Source organism: Triticum dicoccoides, chromosome 6B, assembly GCF_002162155.2.
Source record: "Triticum dicoccoides isolate Atlit2015 ecotype Zavitan chromosome 6B, WEW_v2.0, whole genome shotgun sequence".
Taxonomy (NCBI): Eukaryota; Viridiplantae; Streptophyta; class Magnoliopsida; order Poales; family Poaceae; genus Triticum; species Triticum dicoccoides.
In genome coordinates, this window is record NC_041391.1 from 464,502,738 (window position 1) to 464,517,382 (window position 14,645).

A 14,645-nucleotide genomic window follows, 5' to 3' on the forward strand; every position below is an offset into this window, starting at 1 on the left:
TGACAAGTGTCATCTTCTTGTTCACATTATTGTGGAAATCCATCTTTTGGCATTCTCCATGAATTGTCGCTGAGTTCATCAACCACCCCCTCATCCTCTCCTTGGTTTATTGATGAACTCTTGTTTTGGGACTCGCTTCCATAGTTCATTTCCCAAGAATCTTGCAATGTCAATTCGTCTATTTGTGTTGCACCTTTTCTTCTCGGACATCCTGAGTCTGAGGTATTGTCGAATTTCGGGTTCCGGCAGACCCTTGAGGTTCGAACACTAGGGTGCACATGAAGATCTCTCCCCTACCAGCTCACGTCTCAAAGTCTCGCAAAGATCTAAGCAAGAAAGATGAACACACAAGGGACACGAGATTTATACTGGTCCAGGCCACCATTGTGGTGTAATGCCCTACTCCAGTGTGTGGTGTGCTGGATTGCCTCAGGGGCTGATGATGAATAGTATAAAGGGAGAACAGCCTCGCGAGGGGCTGTTCTTGAGCTGGTGCGATGAACTTCTTGGGTGAGTTCACTCGCTTCTCTCTCTCTTGTTGGTTTTTAGATGCCTCTACCTTGTGGTGGCTAGTCCTATTTATAGAGCGAGGCCCTGGGCCTCTCCCCAAATAATGAGCGGGAAGGGCGCCAACAATTGGCCATTTTGAAGGGGAACATCTGGTACACTTATCCTGACTAAAGTTGGTCTTCGGCTGCCAAAGGCTCTGACGGTGACGCCGCCCTGGGCTCCACGATGACCTCCATCCTGCCGTTACGCTGGTCTTGGTCTTGTTGCACCGCAACGGTAATCTTTGCCCGATGCCTTGGCCTGTGCTTGCCCCCTTAGCACCGAAAGGGAAACAAGGACACTACGCAGGCCGGCGCCTGCCTGGCGCCCGCCTGTCCTCCGATCGTCATGGCTTGCGTCACGGGCCCCTCGGGAGGTGCCCCGCCTTGATCTCTCCGCCTCCTCGCGAGCCTTCCTGAGGAGGCTACTCCTGAGGAAGCTCCATGTTGTCCACCTCGCGAGGCTTGGCCCCTCGCGAGGGTCTTGAGCTTGAGCTGATGAAGCTGGGCTGCATTGGTCCCCCACTTGAGCCACACCGCAGGCTGCAGGCAGGCAAGTTTGGGGACCCCCGTTCCCACAACGCTGACAGTAGCCCCCGGGCCCAAGGCGCCCCCGGACTTGGCTTAGCAGAGAAGCGAAGGGGCAAGTGCGAACCGCCATGGGCCCCAACAGCCTGCGGCCTTGGGCGCCGCGTGGCAGTTGATTGGACGTGGGCATCTCCGCTTCCCCACGACGCTTCGGCCACCGCACGATTTGACAAGTCCCTGCATGCAAAAATGGGTCATGATTACCTGCGATCGTGGAGGCCGATGGCTGGCCTCCTCTGGCTATAAGTACGGAACGGTGCGAGCCATTCCAGTTCATATTCCTCTGCTACTCCTCCTCTTCTTCATCTTCGCCATTGCTCCGTCTCATGCTGATGGCACCCATCCGCCGGTTCTCCGCAGAATAGAAGGGAAAGGCCCCCCGAGAGGGTCCTGACCCACTTCCGCCGAAAAAGCGGTTAGTCCTCTGCCGTCGAGACGAGGATGCTCCACAGGAGGTGTCGAGGCCTTGGTTCGAGGGGCCGCCGTCGGGGTTTCCGCTGCCCTTGTACGCTCGGATCGAGGGCCCTGGAGAAGAAGGCGTCGAGCGTCACTGTCGGTGCCGCCGCCGTCACCAACGGGTTATGGTGGTGCACGTCGTTCCTCCTGGAGTCCACGCCGAGAGTTCCTCTCGCGAGCTTGTGCTCCACGCCGCCGTGGCTCCCGGTCTTGGATTCGCCTTCCTCCTTCCTTCGCCTTTGAGATCCCCCTGAGGGGGCCTCTTGAGCTCTGGCTGCAGCACGCTGACTGCAGTACCCGTGCGACTGGAGCGGAAGTCGAGGTTGTCGCTCCGGGCAAGGTCTACATGACCCGTGGCTGGGCCGAGATCGCCCGGTTCTGCTGGACAGGGGGCGCCCTCGTAATCCACCTCGAATACGATGGCGTCCCCTTGCTGTTCTTCAAGGTCTTCGACGCGGAAGGACGCCGGTTGGAATGCTGCCCCGAGAAAGGCGGCCGAGGCATCATCGTGGCGAGGACCAGGCCTGCCAACCGCTTCCCCAGCAGCTCCTCAGGCAGCAGCGGAGGTGCCGGAGGGTCCAGCGACTCCGCCGAGCTTCTCACGACTCCGGAGACGAGCGATGACAGTTATGAGCCCCCGAGCTTGCGTCGCGCTCGGAGCAGGGCTGCTGCATCAGGCCACCGACGTCACTGATCTGTGTGGGGTTGGCGCCGGCGCCTGACGGCCCACTGTTGATGATGGCGTCCCCCGTGGAGGTGTGCATAGTTTTTTTTGACTATATACTGCAAGGCAACAGCCTCACAGTCCTTTATTAAAGCCAAGTAGCACAAGAATACAAAGTTACAAAAGAACAAAAGAAGCAAGGTTAGGGGGGAAAGGCTACTTACAATTAGAGATTAAGGTAAGGAAGCTATCCAAGAAGTTAGGCTATTCCTATATTTACACTTGATTCTATGAGCTCACAGAGAAATATCATTTACAAAATTCCTCCTCCAGGATCTGAAAGTAGGCAGCTCATTTCTGGAAATCTTCCTGTTCCTTCGTGTCCAAATATTCCAAGTAGCCGTGAAGACTACCTCAGAAAAGAAAGGGTTACCAAAGTCCTTCCTAGCATTGCAAGCCATCTCAAAAGTAGTCTGGTTTGGGTGAACACTCCATGAGATGCCCAAGTAATTCCAGACACGTTGGCTGAAGTTGCAAACAAAGAAAAGGTGGGCTCTATCTTCATGCAAAGCTGATAGACACACGACACACGTATCATCCTGAATAATCCAATGCCTTCGCTGCATCATGTCCCTAGTGTTTAGAGGTCCATCAAGAGGAGCCAACCAAACACTTTGATTTTGAGGGTGCAAGAACATTTCCAGATCCAGCCTAATAAGGGGTCAACCACGATGTCAGAAAAACAAGACAAGTAGTATATTCTTGATTGATAAGCACCAGATTTTGAAGGCCATTTCCAGACATCATTTTCCCCCTCATGCAGATTGATCAAGGGCATTAAAGCCAGAAGTTGATTGAATTCCTCGAAGGCCTCAACTGATAAAGGCAAGTGGAAGTTGCCCGTTGGACCAGACAAGGCCATCACATCCTTGATGGTAAGCGTGTCATCAATCACAAAAGAGTGGAGCCTCGGGAATTGATGTTGCATGATAACCACAGAGTTGTTCAGCTGCCAACGATCCAACCAAAACACTACCGTATCCCTCGATCGCACGTGAGGGACAGCCACCTTACAAAATTTGTCGTATAACTTCAATACGTTGCGCCACCAAAAAGAACCACAGCTTTGAGTGACTTGGGGTGGTGAAGCAGCATAATATGTATCCCATATGAGAGAAACCCAGGGCACATACGCCTTATTAAAAAATTTGAAGAGATGCTTTATCAATAAGGCGTCATTTTGTATGCCTAGGTTGAGCACACCCAGGCCTCCCTGATTCTTAGGCCGGCAGACCAAATCCCAAGCCGCCAATGATTGCCGTGGTGCATTAGAGTTCCCCCTCCACAAACATTGCCGCATGATACGTTCAATCTGCTTCAAAATGCCTTGAGGTAATGTGAGAGTGCACAAAAAATATATTGGCATGGAAGAAAGAACAGATTTCAAAAGCTGCAGCCGACTCCCTTGGTTCAACAGGCAAGAGGAAGCGGATAATCTTCTCTCAATGCGATCAACTAATGGTAACAAGTCATAAATTGTGGGTCGAGAGGTACCCATTGGCAGACCAAGATAGGTAAATGGCATGGAACCAACATCACACCCAAGCAAAGCAGCTACACGTTTCCCCTCATCATCGGACATATTTAATGGGATCAACGAAGATTTACTAAAGTTGACCCGCAGACCCGTAGACTTGGCAAAGACCTCAAGCATGTCCTTGAAAGCAGTGAGCTAGCTGTCCACAGCAGGAAGAACAATTAATGTGTCATCCGCATATTGCACAATCGGATAATCCATGGAAGAGGTTGGTATTGGCAGTGTAAGAATGTTCCTTGCGCACATCTCATCTACCACCGATTGTAATAAATCCACAACAATCACAAATAACAAAGGAGATAAGGATCTCCTTGACACACACCTGAACGACAAACAAAGTGTTTACCAGGCATGCCATTTAGAAGAACTGAAGAGGACCCAGTGGACAAGATGCTATCAATCCAATTTGTCCAATGATTATCAAAACCCTTACATTTCAGGATCCGAAGAATCAACTCATGCTCAATGGTAACAAATGCCTTCGTGAAGTAAAGTTTAAGAACGATTATAGGCCTTTTGGATGCCTTACATTGATGAATGTATTCAAAACACCATGCCAAGCAATCTTGTATGGATCGGTAGCGAAGAAACCCATATTGATTACGATGAATACACTTTAAGATCACACCCTACAAGCGGTTTGCCAAGAGTTTGGTTAAAAACTTTAAGCAAGTATTTGTCAATGATATTGGTCGAAAATCACCAACATATTCTGGGCTCAACTTCTTTGTAAGGGTAATAAGAGATGTATTTAGACACTCCAGATCACACTTTCCATCATAAAAATCTTGGACTAGTTTCATAAAGTCTTTCTTCAAAATATGCCAACATTTCTTTAAAAAAAGACCAGAAAACCCATCCGGGCTGGGAGCGCAATCAGAGGGCATGTTTTTAATGACCGTATCCACCTCAGAGTCCATGAAAGGCAAGGACAAATCCTCAAGGCCATCAATCCGAGTAATTAATGTGTCAAGATCAAAACCCATTTGGATTCCTTTGGCCTGGCCCATCCTTTGGTTAAAATCCGCCCAAAACCTCCCCGCAAGCTGCTGATGATCAGAGACCACTTCCCCATCCACAGATTTGATCGAGGAAATAGTGTTCCTCCAAAACCTTTCGGTAGCCATAGCGTGAAAAAACTTAGAATTCTCCTCACCAACTTTGATGTTTCTGATCGTGCAACGTTGTTTCCAATAAATAAACTGCCAATGCAAAATATCCTCAAGATGCAGTTTAACAGTCCTGCGAAATTTGAACTCCGGCCAACTCAAGGGTCTAAATTCCTTAATATTATCCAAAAAAATGATCACTTTATTGCAATCAGCAATGAGGGCCTTGACTATGGACAGGTTGAGGTGCCATTTCTTAAGAGCATAGCGAAGTGCTTTCAACTTAGCAGAAATGGTTAGAGCAATGGAAGATTTTCCCACAGGCCTGTTCCACACCTCAGAGACACAATCAGTAAAACCAGGCAAATCGACCCAATAGTTTTCAAAGCGAAAACTTTTGCCTTGGGAATACAAGTGGCAATGGAAACCACACACGGGACGTGATCAGAGGTAGTGCGTGCCAGAGGAAGTACCATTGTGTTGGGGTGATCATGTGTCCAAGCCACAGATGTGAAAAACCAATCAATTTGCTCGAGAAGAGGTGAGGTTTGCATGTTGGACCAAGTATACTGACGGCCCTTGATTGGCAACTCAACAAGACCCAAATGACCAATTATCTCATTAAACGGAAAAATATCATTCACATCACCGCCCGGCTGATTACGATTTTCGATCGAACGCATGAAGTTAAAATCTCCCAAAAGTAACCAATTCTCCTCAAACTGGATATTAAGATTGTATAACCACTGCACAAATTCGTCACGCGCAGAACCTTGACACGGGCCATAGATTGAAATAAGAAACCAAGATTCCGAAGTGTGCTTAGATTGAAATTTCACAATAATACCATAGGGTTTAGCCTCAATTAAGTTGCCTATGAAAAATGAAGAATTCCAAATAACCACTATACCAGCAGACGCCCCAGCCAAGGGTACATAGAAAAAATTATCAAAACGCCTTGGGCAAAATTTTCTAATGAAACGTTGATCAATATGCATGCATTTTGTTTCCTGGAGGCAAACAATAGAGCATCCGCTTTCCTCAATCTTTTGCCTAACAGCAAGCTGACGTGCATCAGAATTCAAACCCCGAATGTTCCAACAAAGAACTTTCCACTCTGTAAACATTGTCTGATTCATTACAAACCAAAAGAAAACGCATTAAAAGTAGGCCACACAATGACCTACAATACCCTAAATGGACGAGGACTGCAATGTTCCAAACAAACACGAATAGATAAATGGCGATTAAGCTATGCCATGGACCTAAGCCCTGGGTGGAGAAGCTAAACATCAGAACTGTCACTACTATTGGACTTGGCAGGATTAGTTGCAAGGTTATCCAACGAGATTTTCTCCGGCGCAATGCGAAGGCGAGCTCCAATTCTCTGAAGATCAACTATAGCAGTCAGAGGAGGCACTGCAGAGTTATCGTCAGGCTGGGATGCCGAAGATTTCTGCTTCTTTAGAGTGTGAGGCTTCTTGGACGGAGTACCAGCAGTCACTTTGCGGTATCCATCACGCAGGGCACTGAGACGAGCACTGCGCCTGACCTCCGAATCAACAATGACACGAGCTGCCTTGGGATTTCTTCCATGCTTGAGTGAAATTGGAGGCACAGCAGAGAACTCAAAAGCTTCCGCAACCGGCTCATCAAGATCATCAAAACAAAGTGCTCGAGCAACTGGCCTTTTAACAGGTGGTATCTCCCTCCTTAGGATAGCTGATGGAACAGGTGCAGGCAGCTGTAGTAAATTGGGTGCCGAATCACTGAAAAGAGTCTCCCTTGTCTGTTTATTCAGAAAAGCACCAAGTTCGAGCTTGAAAACAAAACGTGGGATGTCAGATGTCCAAATCAACAGCAACACCTTCTCAAAAGTGCGCTTCCACTGCATCACAGGAGGTAAAACTGGCCCAAAGACAGCCAAAACTTGTCCGATCATGAGAGGAGGCTGCTGTGGTCCCATTGGGTGCTGGAGAACAGCCAAATCCGCAACAACATTCCCATTGTTAACAGAATCTTCAGAAAGCTGCAGCACAATAGACTCCTAAGACTGAACTTCATCAACAACGGCCTGTTGCACAGTCTCATGGACAGGTGGAGGAGCATTCAGTGGCTGCTCATTGACAGGTTGTGGAACATCATTCCAACCCAGCTCTGGAAATTCAGGCATGACCCAGTTATGATTGTTGAACTGCATGTTTCCAGGGAGAGGGTGGGGATTGCCATTGAAGGGCATTGGGTCCTCATCCGCAGGCAAAATATCAGCAAAATCCGCAGAGAGAATGTAAACTGGCGATGTCCAAGAAATCCTTGCGCCACCAAAATCAGCATACTCTCAGTATGCCACTAATCTGGGAACCAGAGACGGAGCAAGGAAGGACATATAAGCAAGAGAGCGGATCATGATCGGGTCATCCTGGTGAGAATGATGAAAACAGCCGAAAGTGCTGCTAACGTCGGCAAGATATTGAGAGCGCCGATAATCCAAAGGAACTCCTAGCAACATAATCCATCCCCGACGAAACCCCTACGTTGCTCTGTAGTTGATACCCTCATCGTGTGGAATAAACCTGACAAATCTATCGTTTCCCAGATCGAAAGGTGGATGATCAACCAAAGCTTGACAAGCCAGAGCACTATGGAGACGAAACAGGCCAACCCCCTGAATCCATGGTTGCGCATCCAGCACAGCTCTCCCCAGATTATTAACAACAAAATCACTAACCAAATTCTGGAAGATGACAACTTCTTCAGGCAGAGGAGCCGGCTCAACAATGGCGATGGCATACTCCTCATGCTGCCGATCTGGAGCCACAACTGGTGCAAAGAAAGTGCGAGGCAGACGCAGCTCACCGCTGTCAATGATGTGGAAGCCATGCGGGATGAAATCCATCGGGTCCAGAGCAAAGTTGGCCATGGTCGGGGCAGGGGATGGGGGCCAGCACTGATCGGCAACGGTGTGGTTTACAGAGAAGACCGGCGGTGATGGTATGATAGGCGATGGAAGTGGGGAGGCGGGCGGAGGAGGTGTTATGGGCGGTGGCTCTGCAGGCAATGGTGGAATAGGTGGTGTGGCAGTCTCGACAGGACTGGGCAGAGACCCAGCGGGACTAGCTATGGGAGAAACCGAGGAGTCCCGCTCCGAAAAACTTGTTAACCAGTTGGATTCAGAGGATTTGCATAGAGGGACCCACCTGTAAGAGGGAGAAAGGCTAGAATCCGAATAGCCTACAGCCCGATGTCCCAACCGAAAGCATCTACGGCACCTAACCCGGCTGGTGCACGCGCTGGATAAATGTTTCATGGATAAACAGTTTTGACATTTCCAGACTTTAAAAACCATGTCATCAACAAGATCGTTAAACTTATCGTAACTGCCAGGTGATTCCGATGATTTGGAGAGAATAAACTCCTCATTTCCAATAACAGATGAAGAAACGGGCTGAGATACGGAACAAGCATGGGCTAGAACAATCTGGGCCGTGGAAACATCCTGGGCCGAAGGACTAACCTGAGCTGGGGGCGCAGCTGGGCCAGCTAGATCCCTCCCATGCACATGCAGGTTCACGTCCGAACTGGATGGAGAAGCCACAGGAATCCTTGCCGGAGAAATAGCTGGGGCGTTGACCGATCCGAAAATGATGGGTGGTTCTGCCCCCGTCCATCGGAGTTCAGCCGGCGGCGGCGGAGGCACACTGTCCCTCTCACGAGGCAGCATATCATATCCAACACTAGCAACCACATCAATAAGGCCTGGTGAAGCAGGAAAAGAGTAACCCTTGCAAGCATCATACTGGAAGGTGGCAAAAGAGATCTTCTTCGACGATCTATGACCCGAACGCAGAGCTGACTTGGAAGGTGGTTTATGCATAGCAATCAAACCAAGAGAAGCCCTCCTCTTAGGAGGACTGATGATAATCCATTCGGCATCACATGCTTTCTTCCAAATAATAAACTCACGTTTCCAACTAGGACCACCATTACCCCATAGATGGAAAAAACATTTGAATTGCGGGCATGCAAAAGATCTCAAATGAAGAATAATAATGCCAACACGCTTGCATGATACCATAAATGAGAATACCTTGTCTTTAATGAGTTGAATAGACAAATCAATTGCAGATCCCCCGATTGCAGATTCCAATTCCGCCGCAACTGAATCCTCATCAAGATGAAATCTATGTCTGCTAAAAGACACAACCATAATAAAATGGCCCGTGTCATCCGAGGGATGAATGGTTATCCCACAAGATCTAAAAACCTCCTCCGCAAAAGCCACTCCTTTGGAGAAATCTAGATCCAAAGTTGATCCACCATGAGAACCCATATGAGATGGGTATAGGGTGGTAGATCAGAGAACACCGGGCACATGCACGGGACCAACTGGTCACCGAAGCCTGCGTTCGAGCAAGTAGCAACTGGTCACCGAACACCGGGCACATGCACGGGACCAACTGGTCACCGAACCCATATGCCATGGCCTGCGTTCGAGCAAGTAGCAGGCTAGGGAGGTACTACGCGTTTCTGTGAGTGCAACGGGCACATGCACGGGACCAACTGGTCACCGAAGCATGGCCGGCGACGAGCTCGTGCGGCGGCGCGATTCGGTCTTCAAGGGGACGACGGCTACGGCGAGAAATCGAGGCGGGGAGGAAGGGGGTTTGGTCCGTGAACTCACAAAGGGGGCGATGGGATGATTAGCGTGCTTGGGGGAGGCCTGGAGGCGACGAAATGACGACGAAGATCTCTGGCGTCGGGAGGTTGAAGATGATGTCGTTAGCGGCGATACAGCGCGTCCTCGGTTGGTTGGCTAGTCGAGGGCGTAGAAGACGTCATTGCGGAGCTCTCGGGCACGTCGATGAGGAGTGGGGTGGCCGGTGACCGCGGGAACGGCGAGCGGCGCGACGGCGGTTTCGGCGGTTGTGCGTGGGAGAGACAGAGGAGGGGGAGGGAGAGTAGCGACTAAGGGAGAGGAGAGAGGGGCCACCAGGGGGGTTCGTGGCATCGCGGTGGCGTGTGGGGGAGGCTCGGGAACGCCTCGGTGGAAGCAGGAGGTGGAGGCCTCCCAGCGAGCGCGTGCGTCATCGCCTCTGCCTACTGGCAGAGGTTGAAGATGGCACGACTGCTTGGTGGGCTGGGCTGCCTAATGGGCCGGCTACAGGTAAGGCCAGGTAAGTGGCCCAGGTACTCTCTCTCTAATTTCTACTTTCGTTCTGTTTTCTATTTTTTTTTATGTTTTGAATTAGTAAAAATACTAACTCATTTTATAAAATCTTGACAAAAATTATGGGCACTATTTGAATTATTTCCAATAGCCCCCAAGTACTTTCAGGATTATTTGGACATTTAGAAATATTATAAGATTTAAATGTCCAAATTCAAATACTTATGAATTAATTCAAAAATCCAGAATAGCCTCCAAAAATATGAAACCATTTTTGGCAGAGGGTTTAGCCAGGACCAAAGATGGTGAACATTTATGAAGGGCATTTTGGTTTCATTGAAATTTTTTTAGTAAGCCCTAGTTGAATTCATTTAGTGCTAGGGTTTCAACATCCCCATTTCAAGTTTCAAAAGAATTTAAACATGATGCAACAGACAAGTGCTAGCCTAGTGCAAGGTAAGGCTAGGGATGTGACAACTCACCCCCACTAAACAAGAATCTCGTCTCGAGATTCAAGCGTAGGGTAAGATGACGGGGGAACGCAAACTAACACAATCTTCACGATCTAATTGCTCTTCATGAGAACGTTGATTCGATCACCATCATTGACTCGATGTCTTCCTCCAGGAACTCCTACCAACATGACCATGAGAGGGAAAAGAAACTCTAGAAGGATCGATCTTCTCAAAGATCGAGCAACTCATGATCAACTCATGGGATGAGACATAGCAGCATCCCCCGAGCTGAGACACGAGGCATACATCTATAAGGATGGAGTGGAACAGATGACAAGGTTTCACTAGGTAGGCAACAATTTCGCGCTTAAGAAGGTGGTGAACGGTTGTCAACGTAGCGAGGAGTTGAGTTGCCATGATACCTTAATGAGACATCTTAGAGGAGGTGACTCGTGGAATCATCCCTTAAGTGGCAAAAGAATTACCTTTGATATGGAGATCATTGGGATTCTCTAAACCAGCCTAAGGCAAATCTCGAGCGATGGTTTCGAGGAGTTTGGTAGAATGGCATACTCGGACTAGTATGGATGATGTGGATTACCTTGTTGAAAACAACACAAGGGATGATTTTGCTTGCGCGTGCTCTCAAGAACTTGAGCATTTCCATATTGATCAAGGTCTTACCATTATCCGTGTCAAGGATCCTGGCAATACAACATACTACCATGATGGATAATGATGGACGATGCAGATGCATAGGAAGATAACAGCTTCTCAAATTTTACCTTAGCGGTCCAAGGGAATAAAATCTGGATGATCGATCGAGAGACATTTAGCACTCCGCTTCTAATGTTCTCCTTGATGTGCTAGCGTAACCCATTCATAAAGACGGTTTGATATCTAGAACATCAAGTAAAAGGTCAGACTTCGGGGACACAAAAATCCATAAGGAACAACTAGGGAGTAGATCCTACGAAATCCTTATGGGGAGGTGGCCAACTTCCTCAATCAAGATACTACAATAATGGGTCTTCCGGCTGGGTGTGTTGGACATGACATCCACCTTCCCGGTTATCGAGGGACCAATATTATAGTTCTTGGGAAATGTTCCAACCATCATATCTGCCTGAGATTCAGATCTGGTTGGTGTCAGGATATTCCGGACTCATCGAGTCTAGGAAGAAAAATGAAAATTTTCAACACAAATCGACGAGATGACGTTGCGAGATTCTCGGGAAATGAACTACGATAGCAAACTCCAAAACATGAGCTGGTTCTGCTACACACATGTGAACACGATGTCCTAGACAAGCATGACCACGTGGTAGTCTTACAATAAAACACTACCGAGTTCTGGTTGGGAACCATCACCGTGGATAACGAAGTCCTTGCATAAGTCATATGATTAGCTCTTATGAAGGAACTTCTTCTCCTTGAACAAATCAATCAGTGGCTTGGTGTGCTCGGGACACATATGGAATGAAGGTTGCAAGTCTCCAGACCACAGAATACTTCGCACGTGTGCATGACTGACTTGGGATGATTCCAGAGGAAGCAAAACTAACTTTCTCTAACTCACGGCGGCAACTTGCATTAAATGCACATGATCTAGAGGAAGTCACTTCTTTCATCCAAACATATGCTTCATGAACTAGCATGAAGAAAATGCTTTCAAAAGTTTCCAACACTAACTTATTGTCCAACAAGATCTTGGAGAAGATAAAATGATGTTGATGGGATCAACAACAAATCATCGAGATTTCCATGAAGATGGAATTCCACGACTAGGTGAACAAGGTGATAGCATTGGTCAGACCAAAAGATGTAATGGTGTATGCCCGAGGGTTCAACCACGAATAAGACAACATTACGAGCATCGTTGGTTCTGACTTGATTTGAGGATAGCTCACGCCCAAATCAAAGGTTGGACAAGACAATAGATCCAACAACTGATCATGAGGACCAACTGATGAAGATATCATCTTTCTTCAACACACACACAAAAGATATCCCTTAAAATGAACTGAGTCGGACAAGTTTTTTTTTTATCTTCCAACTCTCCAAGTTGTTGTTTAGCTTATCCAACTAGCTCAGGGTATCCAACACGGATTCTTGGAGAAAGGGTGGTTTCGAAAACCAACTTGGTCACGAGCTCAACATAGCGGTTAGGTGACAACCTGGTGATACTTCCGAGAAGATAATCGAAAAATCACGAACCACCGATATGCTATTAGGCTCGAGAACAATCTTGCTTTTCAGGGCAAGACGATATGATCACAAGAGCGAGGGATTGGCACAATCCCAACTCATTGATCGAGGAATGCACCGGAAATAAGGACTAGGTAGCACGATCAGTCTTAGAATGATGATTCAAAAACCAACACGCTAAGAATGAAATTATTGTCCTTTAACTACCAAGCAACAAGGTTGCTAGGAGTATTGATTTCACACATCACGATTCACTTGTCGGCATTCCGGTTCAACAACACGGGGACCAAGAAATGAATAATGATGGAGAGAAGTATCACTGCACCAAGAATTCATAAGATGATGTGTAATTCCTATGACTTTCTTGACATAAAGAGGGTAATACTTCAGAGTAGAACAGAACAAAAACTGGATTAGTATTTGATCTGCGGAGTATGACTACTTTGACCCAATCCTAGATATGGATGAGGTACTGGAGTTCATTTCTCCTAGTCATTCTGGGATAGAATGGCTTGACGGAACACAAGAATAATAGGCATCAAAGAACACGAATGCACGACATAAACTTGACTATCAACTGATAGACAAGGATCGGAAGACAACTAAAGCGGGACAACTCAAAGGAACATACGGTTTTCTGAGTAGTGGATGCATAGGTTAGTATGTCGAAACAAGTTCAACAAGTTTCTTCCGGATAACCCATGCAGAAAAGTAGAACTGGCAGAGTAACAACATAGAATCGAGAACTCATCAAAGAGCACTCCATTGTGATATTTCAGTTCAACGAGGAACTTCTGCCATATTGGTTCATGGTATTGGAAGAACGATATCCCACGGACCTCGAGGACTATCGCAAAGGTTACTAATATCCTAAAGGGACTAGCAAACACTATCAACATGAAGTAAGTAGGGTGAATCTCGGGTTCAGAGACCCGGGAGTAGAATGCCTACTAACTATGTGGCATCACGGGATGCCTTCGAGAATGAAGGCCAGAATCATCACACTGGGAACACACATCATGGCTAGATTACTAGATGATCCCCTAAGACACCTAGGGTCATAATAATAACTCCAACATAAATGTCGAGGCAATAGAGTACCTCAACTCACCGTCTAGTGTGGTTAACCTGGCCCAAAGAGACATCAGAAACAGAAGGAAGGGATTTACAAATACATCAGAATATTGTAGAAACCTGGGATGACTCGGACAGCATAACGGCTGTAAATGCTCAAAAGATTTGGAACATGCTACAAAAATGGTGGCATAACCACTTAGAAGCACAAAATCAAGGTTCTAAGGCCAACTATGAATACACGGGAGTAGTAGGAACCGAACTGAAGATTAGAACCGTCAATCCTACAATTCTACGGATTAGTAACACGTGATCCTGATAGAAGGAAGAGAGAGCCTAGTTCCTTAACCCCGCAGGAAAAAGGTAAGATGACTCAGATCAGAAGGCATAAGGTATAAGGAGTAAAAAGAGCCTTACGTTCCATCCCACAATCAATTCCCTTATATAACTAAAGAATTTGTAAACTCAACTTCGACCAGTTTGGCTTGGTAATCCTACAGGCAGTCAAGCTCTGATACCAAAGCTGTCAGGACCCCGATCCTAAGTCACACCGATCTAGCATGTAACACATCATATCACTTTGCAGCCTCACGCACGGTATTCCCACGGGTGCCACCTTACCTGGCCCGGGACCGTTTGCGCCTTTTGGCTCACGTATATGATAGTGTCGCTAGCATCCATATGACAAAGAACACGGGCTGACATGGCTAGTCGTGAACCCAAAGTGGCACTAACTTACAGGGACAGGCATCCATGACCCAGCATCGAACGTGTCGGTC